The following is a 5,016-nucleotide window of genomic DNA, read 5'->3' on the forward strand; positions in this document are numbered from 1 at the left end:
TGGAGGGAGGAGAGAAGATTAATAAAGAAGGTTACTTACTTGCGAATTGAACAAACGATTCGAATCTTAACCAACCCTAACAACCAGATCGAGATCTAGAATGATCTAAATCTGCAATTGCTAGACCCAAAAAAAAACGAATCTAAAAAAATTGAAACTTGAACTTGAAGCTTGAACTTGAATTGCATTACATAAAAAGATTAAACCTAAACATTGAATCTAGAAATTTAAATATCACTAATGCAAGCAAAGAAAACTAGAGAAAACCTAAATAAACTGAAGAGAGAAGAAAGAATGATTCTACTAAGCTCTAGAACATGTTCTCCTTTGATGGAGTATGCTCTCTTTTTATAGAGTTTACATGAGATATGAAGCACAACTGAATTTGAATAAAACTCAGGGTTTCTATCTGACTTAGCCAATTAAGGTTTTGACGTACTAATCGCGCCAACTTAGAGAGATCAAATGCATAATTCCACCGTTGGATTTGAGGTTTATGTAGTCGTGAAGCTCTCCTCCAAAAAGCAGCACGATCGGACATCGGATAACCGTTCGATGAAGGGTTTGACTGAAACTGGACAGAGGCATTCAAAAATGGGATTTTTCCTCTTTTTCTTGCTGAATATAATTTTTTTTCCGCATTTTCTTTCTTTAATTAAATCCAAGAAAGGAGATAAGATATTGAGGTATGCAAGGACTCTTTTCCATTTGGACTCTCTCAATAATATCTCTGTAGATTTGATTTTAAATCTACAGCCGTAGATCAAATTTGCCTTTTTTATCTCTTCAATATTTCTGAGTTGGCCCATAATCACACATCTCTAGCCCATCATGCTCAAGATCAGGCCCATTTTCGCATTTGAGAATTTGAATTGACTTCTTGACGTGTAAAATAGCATGATTCAAGCCCAAAACTCCAAATATTTGCTTTAATCTTGAAAAGTTTTAAAATCTGCAAAAACAACATAAAACCCAAGGTAACTCCACTCTAAGTGTATAAAATGCATGTTTTATGCCCTAAGATTTCACATATAAATGTGCTCATCGTATAGAATAATTCAACTAATGGTATTTTGTCATTTCCTTTAACCAACTCAATGTTCTAATGGAAAAAAGGGTGCGACAACGAATTTGAAGAGTTTTCGGGTGTCTATGCTTTTTGGCAATTATCATGTATTGTCTTTGAAATTTAAAAAAAATATATAAAGGATCGCTTAAATTGCCAAGTGGCTTTAGAGAGCCCCCTCAAAAGCGAATCTGTAAGATATGTATCTTACTACTCCGAATATTATTAAAAAAAAAAATCCTGCAATGCCACAGCTCATGCCTAAGCTTTGTTCGGTGGTGACGAATCATGATACAAACTAAAGCATTAATTGTGATTTTTATGATTTCGGGTTGGTGAGCTCTTCACTATTAATTGAACTAACGACGTCTCTCTTCAACACAGAAACCCAAGTTTCCAAGCTTACCAGAAGGAAAGAATCCAAAGTGCTAAGAAACAGATTTCCATGGATTCAACCAAGCAACAGTTGCAGTACGAAGATGAAGAAGCTTGCTTATATGCAATGCAACTCGCAAGCTCTTCAGTTCTTCCCATGGTCTTGAGATCGATTGTCGAGCTCGGAGTTCTCGAGATCATCGATAAAGCAGGTCCAGGAGCTGAAATGTCACCTTCTGAGATTGCTTCTCAGCTTGGAGCACAAAACCCAGATGCCCCAGTTATGATTGATCGTGCCCTTCGACTCTTAGCCAGTTATTTAGTTGTCACTTGTTCACTGAAGACAAATGAAGATGGCAAGGTTGAAAGGGTTTATGGACCAGCTCCGATCTGCAAGCTTTTCCTTAAAAATGAAGAGAAGGGATCGCTGGAGATGTTGATGCTTATGCATCAAGACAAGGTCACCATGCAGGGCTGGTACAGATGAATTCAACTTCCTGATTTAATTTTTTTATGTTTCTAGTTTGATTTTATTTTAAATATATCCATTTTTTTTTCTTCTTTTTCTTCCATTGATTTGGGAGTTAGAGGGAGAATAATGTGCTTTCCTACTCTTTTGAACCACACATAGTGATGGAGCTTGCCTGTAAATATTGAAAAAAATCAGAGGTAAATTTTTCAGTAGGTTCCATCAGGGGTTCCCACTCCCATTGCGTGATTCAAAAATTTCAAAGGAGCACATTGTTCTCTGAGGGAGCTATCCGAACTCTTGATTTGGCTATTGGTGTCATTCACCATGTCATACCATGTTTAGTTGGAGTTTAAAGTAATTTATATATATATTTTTTATTTTATTTAAATTATATCCAACATGAATCAATATATCTTTAATTCTATTATACTATTTTGCTGATATTTAATCAAAGAAAGAGAGATGCTGTTAAAGTATACTCTAGATGCAAACTCTCTCCTTTCAATATAAAATTTTAAAACAAGTGATTATGCAGATGATAATATTATTATTTGAGCAATCAAACATACATTCTACGATGTAAATTCTATTACGCTTGCATTCCTCAAAACTTAGTGTATTAAGATTATATTCTATATTTTCAAATATTATATCAACTATATGCCTTCTTATTGTTAAAATAATAAGATTAAGTGATAACTTAACCATTTATCATGGTTTTCAAAATTCTTATATTGCCCTCTTTTACATTTAAATCCATTTTGATTTAAAAAATAAAATAAAATAAAGAAGAGGGAGGCGAGAAGAGAAACCATGATTGAAGTTGGAATACTTTCCAATTTTCCTTTTTATTCCCTCTTCACTTAAAACAAGATAGAACAAAGACTAATATGCTTTTTTTTTTTTATTTTTCTTTTTAACACTATCAGATATAATAGAATAATATTCAAGGATAAAAACGCAAGTTACGCAATGGTATCCTCGTATTATTACTATTAGAAAAGTAATAATCATGCTAATTTCATTGAAGATTAATAAGAATATTAGATAAACATTTTTTGTGCATTAAATAATTTTTTAAAAAAACTTTTTTTTTTTTTTTTTGGGTAGGTTCCACATGAAAGAAGCCATTCTTGGAGGTGGAATCCCATTTAACAAAGCATTTGGAATGACAGCATTTGAATATCAAGGTGTGGATCCAAGATTCAATGTTCTTTTCAACGAGGCAATGAAAGGCCAAACCATCATTACCATGAATAAACTTCTTGAGACATACAAAGGGTTTGAAGGCCTGAACTCAGTAGTAGATGTTGGTGGTGGATTTGCAGTTGCCCTTAGAATGATTACTTCCAAGTATCCATCAATCAAGGGTATTAACTTTGATTTGCCCTATGTTGTTGCAGAAGCACCATCATATCCTGGTAATATTCTTGTTGTTATCAACATTATCTTCTTTGTCTAGTTTGTTTTATATAGTCATCACACAATGGCTGAGGATCCCGGGTAAGAGCAGTAATGATAGATCTATCGTCTTGTGTTTGAATGGTACTGAGCGGTGGGTGGAGCATGTTGGAGGGAGCATGTTTGATAGTGTTCCAAAAGGAGATGCCATCTTTATGAAAGTGAGTTTTATAGTTATGAGTCTTCATAAAATTTTAAAAGAAATTGAATAGAAAGAAAATCAAATAGAAACAAATGCCTAGTTCAAGTGGTGAGATGAATTGGAATCTTCTACCGTTGAGATAGAGGGTACCATGACTATGACATCCATCACTACAAATTAAGGATGTGACTCATCTCTCGAATAATGATAAGCTAGACTCCCTCTCGATGTACTTTTTGCACAGTAGTTGCAGATTTTTAATTATGTAGAGGTAGTAAGATCAAAGATGTCTTGAATTCAAACATTTATTCCTCCATATCTCTCCCTCCAAAAAAAAATGACCCTCCGGACTGTATGGTAAAAATATCAACTTTAATGTACTTACTGACATTGATTTGTTGTAATTGTTTTTGCATGAGATTTCCAGTTGATATTGCATGACTGGAGTGATGAACATTGCCTACAAATTCCGAAGAACTCGCTACGAAGCATTACCGAAGGTGGAAAAGTGATAATAGTTGATGCGCTTCTTTCGGAAGGCTGCAGAAACTAACCGTGTAGCTCGAGCTGGATATCAAATTGACAATTTAATGATGATGATAAACCCCGGTGGAAAAGAAAGAACCGAGAATGATTTTAAAGAACTTGCCAAGGCAACTGGGTTTCGTGAGTTGTCAACTGGTTTGCCCTGTGATTAACCTTTGGGCCATCGAATACATAAAGTAAGCCATGAATGCAAGTTTTACTTTGATTAAAATAAGCACCGATTTCTTGCTTGGTCAAGTACAAGATGTAAGTTTCCCTCTGATCGGAATAAGCACTTATTGCTTGGTTGTATTATTTTTGATGATTAGGTGATCCCTTATAGTGTTTGTTTGGCCAATGGTTTCACAAATGGTGAGATCATACGCCCGGAATGCTATCTTGTATCTTTTTCATTCTAATGAAAACACTCTCTCTCTCTCTCTCTCTATCCCTCTATTGTTATGTTAAAGTTATAGGTTGCGTTGTACTAGAAAATGCCTCTCTCTGCCAACGTAGAGCTGTTTTAGTGGTGAAACCAACACTTATTAGTGAAGAGGTCGTGGGTTCGACTCTTACTGAGGCATATTAATATCCCCATCCTCCGGCTTAACAAAGCCCCTTTGTACCAAAAAAAAAATGCCTCTCTCTCTCTATCTCTCTCTACATTTTTATGTTAAAGTTATAGGTTGTGTTGTACTAGAAAATGCACAAGGTCGCCCAAGTAATATAGAAGTATGAGGGGTGACATTCCCACAAGGATCTAAAAAAGTCAAATTACATACGAACTTAAAAAACACATAATTATCTAGTGAGCAAAACTGAGAATTAGCTACTAATTATACTAACAGAATTACAAATGAAATACTAAGCAAATCAATAAACGAAAATACTTGATTTTTGATATCACCAAACATGTCATAAATTATCAGGCTCTCCTCTTCTTATAATCAATCTCCTCTCCATCCTTGCTCACAT

At 34.7% G+C, this 5,016-nt stretch overlaps 1 pseudogene; it reads left to right on the forward strand.

The window, feature by feature from the left end:
* Nucleotides 1-1,468: 1,468 nt before the first annotated feature.
* LOC149018764 (caffeic acid 3-O-methyltransferase-like) lies at nucleotides 1,469-4,242 on the forward strand (annotated as a pseudogene).
* The last annotated feature ends 774 nt before the right edge of the window (nucleotides 4,243-5,016 follow it).

This window comes from Hakea prostrata, chromosome 4 (assembly GCF_041222555.1).
Source record: "Hakea prostrata isolate BN-2017 chromosome 4, UWA_Hpros_2, whole genome shotgun sequence".
Taxonomy (NCBI): Eukaryota; Viridiplantae; Streptophyta; class Magnoliopsida; order Proteales; family Proteaceae; genus Hakea; species Hakea prostrata.